The sequence below is a fragment of the Dromaius novaehollandiae genome, chromosome 6, assembly GCF_036370855.1.
Source record: "Dromaius novaehollandiae isolate bDroNov1 chromosome 6, bDroNov1.hap1, whole genome shotgun sequence".
Classification (NCBI taxonomy): domain Eukaryota; kingdom Metazoa; phylum Chordata; class Aves; order Casuariiformes; family Dromaiidae; genus Dromaius; species Dromaius novaehollandiae.
The window spans coordinates 6568198-6582396 of record NC_088103.1 but is presented as its reverse complement, the minus strand read 5'-3'; the positions used below and the strand labels follow the sequence as shown (position 1 = coordinate 6582396).

The window sequence follows — 14199 nt, the reverse complement described above, 5'->3', positions numbered from 1 at the left end:
GTCAACGGGGAGGGACTTTGCTTAGAGGAGTACAGCAAAAGCAGCAGAACCCTTGGGAAATCCCGGCTAGCCCTAAAGAAAAAGTTCTTCCCTCTGTGTGCAGTGCTTGCAGAACTGCCCCAGGTCAGCAGTGGAGGATCTCCATCCTCGGGGACTGCCCAGACTCACCTGGACACAACCCTAAGCAACCTGCTGTAGCTGCGACATTGGCCCTGCTGTGAGCTGGGGCTGGATTTCCCAGCTTTTCCCAGCCAGATTCCCAGCTCTGGGGGGAGAAATTCTCACATGGGGCTTTTACCTGCTTTGTAATGTAATAAAGGCAGTGTCAGTATGACTGCTTTCCATTTTTTCATTCTTGTTTTTTCCGTTAATTTTCAGGAATATCATATCTCTTCCTGGTTCTGATGAAGGATGCCGAAAGTCAAATAGTACTTCTGCAAGCGCCAAATCAAGGAGAACAGAGCCAGCATCTTAATGTCTTAGTGAGCCCAGCCAATTCCCATGCTTTGAATAAATAAAATAAAAAGTCTGCTGTTTTGTTTTAAAGATCATCAAAAAATCATTACATTTAAATGGTCCTTAAAAAAATCCCAACCAGATTTTAACACGAAAGTTGTAAAAACATTATTCTCTCCCACCCTTTCTCAAACAGCTTTGTTCTTAAGAATTAAAGAAAAAGTGCAAGTTCATTCCTCTTTTCTTGCAGATCACCTTGCAGATACGGGAGCTGGCAGACCCTCACTCAAGTGAACTGACTATCAGATCTCATTTTTCATACTTCTTTTTAGGAGGATTTTTAACACTGAGGCTTTGTCTTCAGCAGGCCAAAGAGTCATGTCCAGCTTAAAATTTTATTTTAAATTTGAGGACAGACTAAAAGTGTGGATTAACAGTAAGCCACTGACAAGCTCTTTTTTTTTCCCCCTCCTTTCAGCTGTCTTTGAGTAAATTATCTCCAAAACACTTGAAAAATCCATTTGCCAAATCTTGCCCTGCTTTCTTGGGGAGATTCTGGAGTAGAATTGGTAATTTATTCATTACCTAAAGAATCTCTTAGATGTCGTTCTATCGGTACCAACTCTGTCACTTCTGCCCATTAAGCATAAATATGAGAAATTAGAGGATTAACTACAGAACACACCACAGGTGATGCGTTCCTCATTATGCAGATGTCACCCGTGTCTACTTTCGGCCAATATGCATCTAAGGGGACAGCAGAATGCAGCTGGTGAGGACAGTGGCCAACTTAATAATTCACCTCTGATGTTCGCATGCGTCCATATTTGACAAAAATGCTCTTTATTGCTCCAGCAGACCTTATATTTGCAACTCCTCTTCCCAGTGATCCATGATGGGTTCAACGACCTCAAGGCGGGTAACAAAGACAACCCTGTTTTCCCATGAGCGAGGTGGGGCAAGAAGGGAGAAGCGAGGAGAGAGGACAGCTTGACTAGTATTACAGGTAATTAAAAGTGAGCTTTGGGAACACCTTTTCGACATGTTTATTTAAATACTGCATGTGTCCAGGCAGATACAACTAAATACCACACACAGCTTTAAACAAATAAAGAGAAGTATACTTAATGAATTTTCCCAAAGTATTTGCAAGGGTTTTTTTGGACACACCTCAGCCAGGACATATTTAGGCAAAGAGTTAGAAGGCAGCGAGAAGTGGTTACATCATTTTCTTTCCACACGGCTGAGTATCTGGGAGTACTGCTTCTGGTTAAATTGCTGTTGCTCTGCTTCATCGCTACCTTCCCACACTCTGCTTGAGTACGAGCATGACAATTACCATGAAAATGCATAAAGAGGAGAGACGATGTCCGAGCCTGACTTCTTTCTTAATCAGGATATGAGCTATGTGACAGGACACTGAATTTCGGGTCACTTGCTAGCTCTTCAAACAAACAGCCACCACCCAGCTTCAGCATGAACATTTACTTGCAAATTTAATTCAAACAGCATGTACACTGGTTAGACAGCATCCTTCCAGAAGCCTTGCCGGGGAAAGGTCTTACTTGCCTTGACAGCTTAAATATCTGCTTAAATGTTAAAAAAAATGTCAGAGGAACTAAATTATATTAGCCACGTCACCTTTTTCCTTCTACATCAGTAAAGAAAATACATACCGACAGATGAAATCCAGCACTGAAGGTGGGAAGGAGTGCACGTAAGAACATAACCCATCCACATCACCGAGCTAACTCAACTCCGAGTCCCAAGCACCACAACACAGATGAAGGAAAACATCAACCCAGTATTAACTTTTTGGTCATCACTGCACAAAGTTTTGAGTTCCAGTAAACAGCGCAACAGGAAATATATGGAATTTCAGCCACGACAGGTCTTACGGAGGTATTGCATTCATATGCCACTACACTACTACCAACAGAGCTGCAGAAAAGGAACAAGAAGTTGAGTTATACAAAAATATTTTCATGTTAAAAGAGGAAGGAAAGCCTGAGATGCCCAGCATGCATAAGAAGTGACAAATAAAAACAAAATTTAAAAAGTAAATAGTACAGACAAAGTAGCTTTATCTTCTCTGCTGCTAAGGAGCAAGAGACATGTCATGAAACAGAAAGGTGGTGATTTTTAAAGCAATGCACCCCTCTCTCCTTAAATTACCAAATGGCACTCATTTCAGAGCATGGCTTTAATGAAGAAGCTATAGTCTTGCCTTCTGAGGAACTGTTTGCACAGGGCTTAGCACAGAGGCAAGTGTGCTGGCTTGGTTGCTGGCTACCGAGGACAAGTATCACCACAATGCGAAAGAGCCTAAGAGTTCAAAGACTGATTACTTACTTTGAGGATCAGCACCTCAGTTTCTACAAGACTGGATATACATGAGCAATATAAATCCACGCATTAACCATATGCCAGTCAAGAAACCATATACCATAGAGAAAGTATCTCAAGAACATTTTAAATCCTCCCCTCCCAAACCTTCAAATCATCTGATTCTGGCTACTAACATATCAAAATAAACGTGCTACAGGACCATAAAAAGGCTAATCAGATCTCTGTTTGCTTGAAAATACTTTAAAACACCACATTCAACAACAGCTCAAGGATAACTTTTTAAAAGATTTCAAACACACAGCCCATTCCCTTCAGAGTGAGGCTATTTGATCTTCACTCCAATGTGCCTGCTCATTTGAAAGGAAGCATTAACTACCGCATTGAATTCCTGCTTGAAAAGCATCAAACCCTCTATTCCACTTAGCAGTTAATATCACACTAAGTTGAATAACCACTCCAAAATTGCTATTTATTGTTGTGGTTTCAGCATTTTAACCCCTTCCCTCCCAAACAAGTTATCTAGTTTACAGTAAATTCACTGTGCAATCTGCAAACTTACACACATCCAGAGATGCTGCGAATGCAACAAATCCCGTGTCCTCAAGCTTATTGCTTCCTCCAGCCCCAAGCTGGTTTTTTAACCACTCTCCTAAGCTGAAATTCCATTGTAAAGAAAATAAAAAATTGAGGGCATCATTAACTTTTGATTAGAGACCTTTCAGCGTATTTGCTTTATGATCCAAAAACAAAGCACTTTTTATTAATGATGTAAAAATTGTCTTGTCTCTGAAATTAAGCTTTCTGTTAGCACTGATCTGCACTGTCTTTTGAGATTTGGGGTTTCTTTTCTCTGTTTTTTTTTTTTTTTTTTTTTTTTTTTTTTTTTTTTACAGACAATTAATGCTGCTTTCAAACAGCAAATGTTTATGCTTCTTTTCAATATAACATGATCTTAAATAAACCATTAGTTAAAAAAAAAAAAGTGCAGTAGACAAAAAGACAAATCTATCATTGTTCCTATAGACTGGCTTAAAGAGAAAAACTGTGAAACTCTAGTTCATCTACATTATAGCATTAAGAGCCATTACAACTCTTTACATGCAAAGGAGTTAGGCGTGGACAGTTGCTTTTGAAACTGAATAAGTTTCACTAAAATTACCTTAAGGTTGCTGGAATATGCTTTTCAGCTCTAGCAATTAAGCTTCCAGAGAGGAATGCTGTGTCATACAGTGTATGACTCACGGAGTGATGTCCGGAGGAAACCACACTTTTCTTTCTTTTCCTATAAAAAGCCCACCTTGCTTCTAAGTTTAATCAAATCACCTGAACAAAACTCTTCCCTCCATCAGCAACAAAAAAGGGTATTTGAGCATTGCTTGCTTGAACGTGTGTGCAAGAGGGAATGTGTATTTTAAATCTCTAGCCATGATGATGATTTTGCAGCCTTCTAGCAAACAGGTGTCTTCTGGAAACCGAGATGAAAAACTCGCCCGCTCCTCCTTCAGAAGTGAATTAAGAAATTTGCCATGTTATTGCGTTTGAACACGTGTTTGTACTTTGACCTCATGCTGATTTTGCGACCTCTCGATGCTTCGTCTGGCTGCAGGATCCGTCCTGGGCAGCTGCCAGTTCGCTCCCCTTCTCCATCTGCGCCTGCACACAGTCACGGGACTCCGCTAAATTGCGACAGCTCTGAGGAATCAGACACCAGCTCATCAGCGTGTGCCAGCTGTGCCTGAAAGCCGTAAAGACGGCAGAAGCACCAGTGTGATCTCTGCCCACGGTGGAGGGCCTCCACGACACCACATCTTTCACTGTGGACAACAAACTGTACCATTTGCATTGTCCCAGCCATGTAAACAGCTTAAGTCACGAGCTTTCATCTAACTGCAGTCATCTCTACGCGCAAAACCAGCCGATTTGCTTGTCACACATACTTCCCTCGGCCGCAGGGTGTGTACATCCTTCTGCTGTTTCGAGTTAAACGTTGCGGTTTCTTTTCAGATCAGTTCAATGCGTTGATTTTCTCAGTGGTGCCTCTGCTATTAGAAGCTCAAATTCCAGCGTGGAATGCAACTCCCAGCACTTCTTCAGAGAGGAGAGCAAAGAAAAAAAAAAAGGGTAGCGCGCTGCACTGTCACGATTCACTTTCAGAAATGAGCTGTGCAGGTATTTGTGATTGCTGTGGTCACATTTTAATCCAGAAAAAACAAAGCATTAAAAGCAACATTAAACAAAACACCCTCTTCAACTCATCACCTCACCCATGAGAACGTTTTTCACACTGCAAGGACTTATTCTCACGCGACTTCAGCCTGTGTCCAGGTAGAGCGTCCGTCAAAATCCTCTAGGTAAAGAAGTTACAACGTAAGAACGTCCCTTTTGTTATACTTCTTCCTAAAAAAAGAAATTTCAACTCAAAGGCCTCTGTTTATGGGCAGGCAACAGACTGTTTCCTTGCCAAATACTGTAATGATGCACACAGACTGGGAACCCTGTTGATTTTTGCACGGAAGAGAGAGTTTCACTGTTATTTGCCCTAAATCTTGTTACAACGCTGTTGTAATGATCGATGTCGGATTCTGCTGCCCACCCAAGGAGCAATGAAGAACCCTTCATAGGAGGAAAATATCCTCCCTGATTTAAAATACAGCTGACCGGATACAGCAAGACATTATGCAGAAAGGTGGGCAAATGAAGCCAAAACGTCCACGCTTGTGCTTCTGTAGAGCACTGCAAGCCAAATGTACTTCCTTCAGAAAATAAAGGAGTTTATATTGAAAGTACGCTTCATTAAAGCACAGAACTGCCTGCTTGCAGGCCTGCTGAGCAATCCCTGTTTTAAAACAGTGAAATTTGAAATAGTCTTAATGCTGACCTCTATGCAGAGGAGAGGCAGAGACATAAAAGACTTGAATATTTCCTCAGATCTTCTCTATTCTTTTGCAGCAGCAATGCACCATTCTGCAAATACCAACTTTATGGTCTAGTGACTCTATCTCTTGCTGTTCAAAGGAGAATCCGAGTTGCTTATTAACCTGAAAGACCTGAAAGGAGTCGAAACTTTCCAGTACAAGTGAAATTAACAGCTTAAAAAAGATGCAAATAAAGAGTTAATATGTCATTGTGTTTTGTGTTAAGGGCCAACAACAGGTCATTTGGGCGCAGGGAGGGGGCTTGTTCCTGCCAAAGATGAACCAATTCAGTCTCTACATCCTGTGTATTTGTATGCAAAAAAGGTCACACAGAATTCAAATTAGAGAAATCCAACTCCTTAATTTGCAATGTATTTTCTGTGGCTTGTCACCAGGATGGAATATGTAGGTTTAACTATCCCAAATATATAACCTGCACCTGCTGTTCAGATATGCAATGAGCATCTTCTCTCTCACAGGATTAATGTACACACAGGTATCAACCAGGAACGGCTTATATCTCACTCGGAAACTCTGAAGGTGAAACACAAGGCTGCTATTAATTAATCACTGCCTCCTGCTCCCTCTTTTTCCTAGGTAACTGGAAGTACTGGTAAATGCTTAAAGGTTAAACTGCACCGACTCAGACATATCTGCCTATCCAACGCCTTGACTCATTAATAGACACGTTGCGGATGAGTACTGCAAATTAAGACTTCAAATACCCACTTCCTCCATCCCAAAGGCAAGGGGACTAATGAAACAGAAGTGATAAAAAGCTCTTTGTTAAGACCACACGGTGTTATATCCTCAATATCCTGTGTCAGCGTGGCCAGTGTTATCACCTTTGCACAGCTGGGTGAGCTGCGTGATCCCACAGTCATGATACATATCCTCTTCATGCAACTTCCTCCCGTAGCCCATTGCAAATGCCAAAGGTCTACCTGGGTTCAAAGGGCGATCAGATGAATTTAGAAAAATAAAGAGGCAAGCATCATGCTCGGGAAGTCCGAGCCATTAATCACTAAAGGCTTGAAGAGCTGATAATGGGAAGTATGTTTATAGGCCCCTTTATCTGTGTTCCTTCCAAGAAAAGGAGAAAACATACAGCAATGCTACCACAGGCATGACACTGCCTTTTTTTTCCCCTCTGGTATCACCCAATCTGACCGTTCCTCCGGTTCAATCAATGACCAGTTCAATCAATGACCAGAGCGAGATAAAGAGAGGTCCCAGTTCCTATTTTTGCGCTGGCCCATGAGATCTTGTTTTTACAACCTTGCCTGTTATAAGTGAGATGCACACGAGAAACAAGAAAGGAGAAAGATCAAAGTGGCTACTGTTCAGCGCAGCCTTTGCGCTCCAGACGCAGGAGGTTGGCTTTCTTACAAGGTAAGTGTATAATGCTTCCTGCAGGAAGCATCCCTTTTGCTGCAGAAGCAAAGGATATGACCACAGGAAGCAAGATGTGGCAACCTGCACACTTGGAAAATATTAGAGACCACCACGTCAGAAACGATAAAACATCAGCACTTCTATTCCAGTCTGGTTGTCTAATGCTTGTTAAAACTATGCGGAAGGCGCTAATCAATACCACACTGATTCCTAAACCAACTATCCTTGTTACCTGTGGTTGCTCCTATTTAGTTTTCATCCTAATGGAAACTGCTGGTCCAATTTATTCCTACAGGAAAAGCAAGCATCAGTTCTGTCTAAGCATTAAAAATTACCATCCACCAAGACCGTTAAAACGCTGCTTCCTAGCATAAGTATCCCCCAAAGAATTCAGCATTCACTAAGATCCCAATTCACGATAGTTCTTAAACGTACACTTCGCTATAGGCACCAGGATTTGTCCCTTTGACTACAACACTTAGTACCGACCTGAACAGGGACCTTAAGGAACTTCATCCTGCTCCCGTTGAAGTAAAGTCTCACCAACTTTGACCACAGAGGTATTGTGCACTCCAGGCAGAAGCAGGAGCATGCATTTTTCAGCAAATCTTGCGTTCTGCTTAAATGCAGTATCCATCCACACCAGTCGAGGCTTGATGCAAACCAACTTCTCGGGAGTCATGTACTTTAGAAGGTTGAACGTGCGCAGATTTGATTTGGAAGTAAATACTCCTCAAGTGGCAGATACACTTTGACTTCTTACTGATACGGTTAATTTTAATGACCGAGAATATGTCTGTGGTCTATATAGAGCATTACTAGTAGTTTCTCTAGTAGTTCTCTCAATACCAAAAATATCCCTCAAGTATACAACACCATAGCATACACAGAACAGCAATTGCTAAATCAAGCCATGGGCAAACACGGTCAAATACCACTCACCTGGCAAATGTTACATACATTTCGGCTGGCATTTATTCTGTTGACACTTGTGGGGTTTTTTGTTTTTCTTTTTTCTTTTTTTTTTTTAAACCACCAATCACTAAGCAAAGACTACATGCGTTTTTTCAAAACATTTACCACATCACATATATTCCACAGGGCAAAGCATCGTGCAGTTCTGCACTCAACATTGATCTTGAAAGTTCCCATATGATAAGAATAGGGAAGAGAGAAATCTCTCTCCTTGATAAACTGCAGCCTTTCAATTATTCCCAGGTGGATTATCCAAACACAGAAATACTGGAGCTGATTGTGTGCAAACTGGGCAGGTAGATTTATATATAAAATTTTGGACGCTGCCATCCATGACTTGCTCTTGGAAACTGGAGCCATAGGAAATGCACATTTTTTGGTAGAGATCTTTCCTAACTACTCTCAAAGGATGGCATTACTTGGATATTATCACTTTGCACAGTAAGATTTCCTAAGTAAGAAGAAATTAGGCGTTTCCCTACCGACACCAGGGAGCCCTACTCCAGAACAAGATTTCCGCAGACCTTCCGCTGACTGTTAAACTAGCTACGCCTTGTCGGAACAAAGCCACTTTCAAAGCTTTTAGCTCTGCAATTACAGTTCACAAAAAAAAGTAATTCTATAATGGGTTTAAAATATCTAACACAGAGTAAAAAAAGGGTAAAGGTACATGTGTGACCCTTCCAGAGAGATGGGCTTGCTTTCTTGCCCTGTCCATTTAAGTATTACTGCTGGAGACAGAGATGCTTGGTGACCCGCACTTCTGCAAAAATGTAGTGCCTAAACATTCATTTAGATGTTTGGCTTCACATAGTGAGTTTACAAAATCTTGGGACATGATGTATGAGTTTCTTTTTCTGCAGCTTGCAAGTATATTGATAGCAAATGCAGCTTAAGACATACCAAAATACTTGTACTTAAACCAGAAATGAACTGTCTAGTTTTGTGGAATTTCCCACAACCTTCTCTCAGTCTATACTGAGATAGAGTTTTTACCCAAATTAATAATTTCGATTCATACTGAGCACTTAAAAGAAAAAAAAATGGAATAGTCTTAGAAAGCTTCTCAGAACCTGGAGCTCTGAATTGCTTAGAAAGCCAGGAAGAGCTGAAATTCAGGTTTACTGTAGTCAACTCACTTCCATACTGCACTAATATTTTTGGGGGGGGCGGGGGAGGGAGGATTGTAAGGATTGCCCCCATTCTGCCCCCAGTGCAATCCCTTAAACTCAAGTTCAGTTTCATGGGGGTGTTTCCTACTGAATTAGTTAAACAGAGAGAGGCCCTTTACCTTCACAGGCTTACTGTCCTTCCCAGGTGATAATCTTCTGTGACTCTTCGGGCCCCCCTTCTCTATAAGAGGAGGAGGAGGAAAAAAGGAAGGCTTTTATCTTGCACGTTTGCTTTCAGTTTGGCTCAGATGGATCGATTTCTTCCAAAGCAAACACTCCTGCAACGTCACGGGGTATATATATATAGACACACACACACACACACACACACACACACACACACACACACAGAGGAGAATGAAAAAGAAACAGAGCCCTTCTGTAGCTACTCAGTTACACGAGGAAAGACGTAAGCAGGGGAGAACATGAGACAAGAATAAAATCGGTATTTTTCTACAGCTCTATGCAAAACAGTGACTCAGGTGATAGAGCCAGGCTGAACGTTGCCAGATGAATACCGCATTCATCCAATATTAGGAGGTCTTCTACACACTCCTGGCTTTTGCCAGAAGATGTGCTGTTTCTTTTGGGACAGACTGCCACCCTTGTAGCTCACACTCATTTTTGCATGTCCAGCTTACTGGGGTTCAACAAAACTACAGCCAGTTCACTCACAACACTAAGATAAAATCGTTTTCCCAGTTGACTTGCTCATCCAAGATCAGATTGAAGAGATGGCTCAAATGAAAACAAGAGTTCAAAAGAAGCATCTTAGCACCATCTAAGCTGCCACCCATGTCAGAAACCCACAACATCCTTGTGTTGACAGATCACACGCCAGCTTGGCAGAGACATAGCTCATTCTCAGGTCTGAGATTCAGTTTTGGGTACTTGCTAGCTCACCTCTGCTACAGCTGGGCTCAAACTCTGCTTTTTCCTCCTCCGGTGACGCAGGGGTCACACGCTGGGGACACAGATGGAGCACTCGGAAGAAGTTTCGCCAGCCTGCACGGCGTCACCCGATTCCGTACACTTCTCCCTCAGCCTCTGTCTCCCTCAGGTCTTTCCTGTTTCCTTTGTTGAACGGCACCTTTCGATGAACGTGCTTCCTCAGCCATGCCTCAAAACACCCTCAGCTCCACCAGTGCTCTTGCTGTTGCCTCCCAAAGCTGGAAGAAGATTCAGACACGGGTACCCTTCAGGTTTACTATCTAAAATCTTCATTCCCTGGGATAAGAGAACAGAAGTCCTAAAAACTTTGCCTTTAAGGCCAAGAGATAAATTAAAAATAAAACAGTAATTATTTTAAATCTCCAGCATTTCCTGTTCCTACAACTTGAAGTGGTCTGGCAAAAAAAAAAAAAAAAGGCCAGTGGGGGTTTTCACTGAGGGAAGTAGAAAGTGGATCCTACCTACTGAGACCTCACCCTAAGGAGAAGGAACAGGAAACTTTCTATAGGGAATTCAGGCTTTTTGAACAAAACATTGAGATAAAACATGTTTTTGGTAGCGCATTGGTCTTTACTGGATCTCAGTTTAGCATCCCTCCTCCCCCTTTCCCTTTGCAAATAGATGGAGCACGTTGGGGGCTTGGAAGGAGAGCCCAGATGAGACGATATACCACACCAGCTGTCACATGCGTGGCCAAAGCGCTTGTGGTCCCTTCCCAACTCTTCCCCCAGCAAAAGAACACTATAATTTTTAAACAGGCTTGCCACCTGTGTTTGTTCACAGGTATTTAAAGTCCATTCATGAGTCTGGCTTTTTGCCCCCGGTATTTTCCAACCCAACGTTAGCTTTGCGTCATGAAGTCCACTGCCAAGAGCTCCAGGGTGCAAGGGACTTCTGGAGGTCAGCCAGTCCAAACCCCTGCTCAGAGCAGGGCTGCCTGAAGCTGGACCAAAGCTGCATCTTCTGGTAGGACCTTCCTATCACTATAAGCAATGCCATGTTTCCTGCTGGAAGGAAGGTTTTTTTTTGACAACTGCCAAGATAGATTTTAGTACAGTGCATCAAATCCAAAAGAGAGCCCTGAAGCAATATACGTTCACTCCACCAATCTCCTGGTCTTAAAGAAGGCGCATATTCTCAGCTAAACTAAACTGTGGTCTTTAGAAATCCCGTAGCTGTGAATGTGCAAATTAGACCAGCATCGGAGAACATCAAAGCAGCTCGTCCTACTGAGATTAAGTTAGTTTCTTTTCACTTGTAGCATTCTCAACAGGCACAAAACCCCATTTACACGGCGCTTTTCTCCTGGGAGGTATAATCTACTGTTTCGTACTGAATTAAAACCAATAAAGCAGAACCAGCTAAACACAGAAATAACTACGGCATTCTCTCCGGACTTGTAAGGGAAGAGAGAGGATGCTAATTACAGCCCAAGTAATTTCCTCACCGCCATAAAAGCATTATCAGCTGCTTCTTTACAATGCACATCAGCACTGGCATTTTGTGAAATCAGGGATTTCAGTGCTCGTGAAAGGAGCTGAACAGCACCCTTAAATAAGAGGGTGCTGCTCCAGGTGATGGAGACCAGGTGAGCGTCCTCGCTAGCACCTCTCCGCTGTGCCCATCTTGCCTGGGAAAGAGTGACTGCAGCTTGTCCTCCACAACCAGACGGTTCCTGGTTACTCTTGGTCAACTCATTTGCTGTTTAATGCCACTATTAGTGGTCACCACCACTAGGAAGCCATCCAACCCAGGCTGGAGGCAACCAGGGGAAGTCTCAGAAAGGGACTGCTATTTATATGCAATACTGCCACGAACTGATTTCAGGAACAGAAGTATATTTTACCGCATGCAAGCTGGTAATATTGAGCTTCTGTGTTTATGTTTCGTCTTTTTGATACAGGAGGCACTTCCAGCTCTATTTAACTAAGGAGCAGTTCAGACTGGTTCTAAAGAGTCCTGGGTAACAGGTCCCAGGGCTATTAACCGATTAAAGACGGCACTGTTGGGCCCCTCTTGAAAGTCTTTGTGGTTTTGCATATAGTAAGCTGCTTGCAAAGCCAGTTGCCTTACACTGTAGTAGAGCAGCTTTTCTCCAAGAGTTGCACAGCAATAAGCATCCAAGCCGTGACATGCCAGCAGCCTGGATGTGACATTCAGACAGCAGCTGCCTTGCAAAGCAAAAAGAGCAGCACAGGGATGCCCAGCACGCTGCTGGTTTGCTAGATCCACCCATGAAGGCAGCCCCTATTGCTGCTGCTAACAACATAATGACCCACGTTTTGCTGAAGTTGCAGGGTTATTGTAGATATTACAGAAAAAATACAGATATAACAAGATATAAGGAAATATAGATACACACATGTATATGTATATCAGACCAGATACCCAAGGAAACAGTTTAGCAGCCAACAGGGAGCCGGGACCCTCTCTTGCTCCAAAGATATCGCAGGGCTCCAGCTGAGACAGCCACAACCTATCCCCCAACATGTGTTTTCCGAGTGGTCCTGACAGACTTCCCTCATCAGAAAAAGGGAAACATTTACAGCAGCATTGAGTGCACGAATAATGACAACTGGAAGGCACAACATAAAACCGGTGTAGCACAGCCAGCCTTTTCAATCCACAGTCACCCAACAGGCGTCCTGCTATATTTTGAGTTGTTCATCTAGCAAGAAAAATAACTGCACTATTTCCTTAAATATACTATGCAACAGGGCAGCATGGCTAAGGTGGACACAGAAGCTTTTTTTCCTAGGCAAGAAAGGCTACAGGATTTTCCATAAGTGATGATGCCATAAACCCAAGGAGATTTCAGCAGAAAAGATGTACGTTTGCTTGCAGTAAGGAGTTCACCATAACCTTCCATAAGTCACTGCACTGCTTAGTTACCCTTGCTTAGGTGACTATTTGCTAATGTCAGTCGAAGAACATATTTGCTACACTGCTAAGTACAGGAAAACTCAAAATTTCCACAGCCATCGCCTCTCTCTAACAAAATATCAGCTAAGAGCAAATACCTAACCAGATGCGTTGCACTCCCAGGCGCCGTGCTAAGGAGTTGGGCTCACGCAATTTATCTTGGGTGTCCAAAACGGACCGCTGCTTTCCAGGGCTTTCAGTTCTAAAGGACAACCAACCACTGAACATTTACTGACCAATGTTTATTAGGGGGAAAGCTTTCTAAATTTAACCTCCGGGTATTTTTAGGGCCTATAAAAAAAAAGACCCAAAACCCAAGAGACCGAATAATCCAAACACATTTTCTCTCCTGCCTGTGCTATTTTAAAAAGCCATTCTGAGTTTCACCGATTTTTTCTTTTTAAATCGCTGTTTAACTTCTTGTGGTGCAGTTTATTGCTTCCAGGACAAACTCTGATCCAACTGTGCACGAAAGCAAGCCTGCAAGAAAGGAAGCAGACATGGGTTGCCACAGGAAATCACAGGTTCCTATATGTATCTGTCACCACTAGTACAACCCCCAGCGTGGAGCAGAAGCCCTTTTTCTTTGCCTTTCCATGGCAAAGGCTGTGGCACACCAGAAGTACACAGAAGTTCCCCACTCCCACCAGGAGTTCTGGATTAAACTTCTCCGAGTAAAAATGTTCAGGTGTATACGGGCTCCGTCAGTCCCTGCAGAACTGTTTCATGTGTCCAAACTCTCCACAAATGTTCCTGGGGTGTCAAAAAACTCCTCCTGCAGCCTGCATTTCATCCTCGTGCACCAGCGACAGCTGTATTATTGTGCTTCAGCAAAAATTTTCCTGCTCAGGCCCATTGCTTCTGTTTCCGCCAGCAAAAAAAAGAACACAAAAGCCTCCGCAGACTCAATTGCACAAGGCCTACCTGGCCCAGACAAGGTTGGCCAACTTTCATGGCAGCACCTTTAGGATGGACTCTTTACACAGCTGGTATCATTTGCAGATATTCATTGCGGTGGTACACGAGGTCTTGCCATGGACTAGAACTAGAAGAAGAAGAGAGGC

The 14199-nt window shown here is 42.8% G+C and overlaps 1 protein-coding gene across 11 annotated transcripts in view; it reads right to left on the bottom strand.

Annotated features, from left to right (window-relative positions):
* Positions 1–14199, bottom strand: part of SGMS1 (sphingomyelin synthase 1) — a 98381-nt gene that overhangs the window by 37939 nt on the left and 46243 nt on the right. The window contains exon 2 of one of the 11 annotated variants that reach the window (XM_064513560.1): positions 10166–10489. The exons of the other annotated variants lie outside the window; for them this stretch is intronic. The gene's annotated coding sequence lies outside the window, so the exon portion shown is untranslated. The remainder of the gene's footprint in view (positions 1–10165; positions 10490–14199) is intronic. 11 annotated transcript variants of the gene reach the window in all.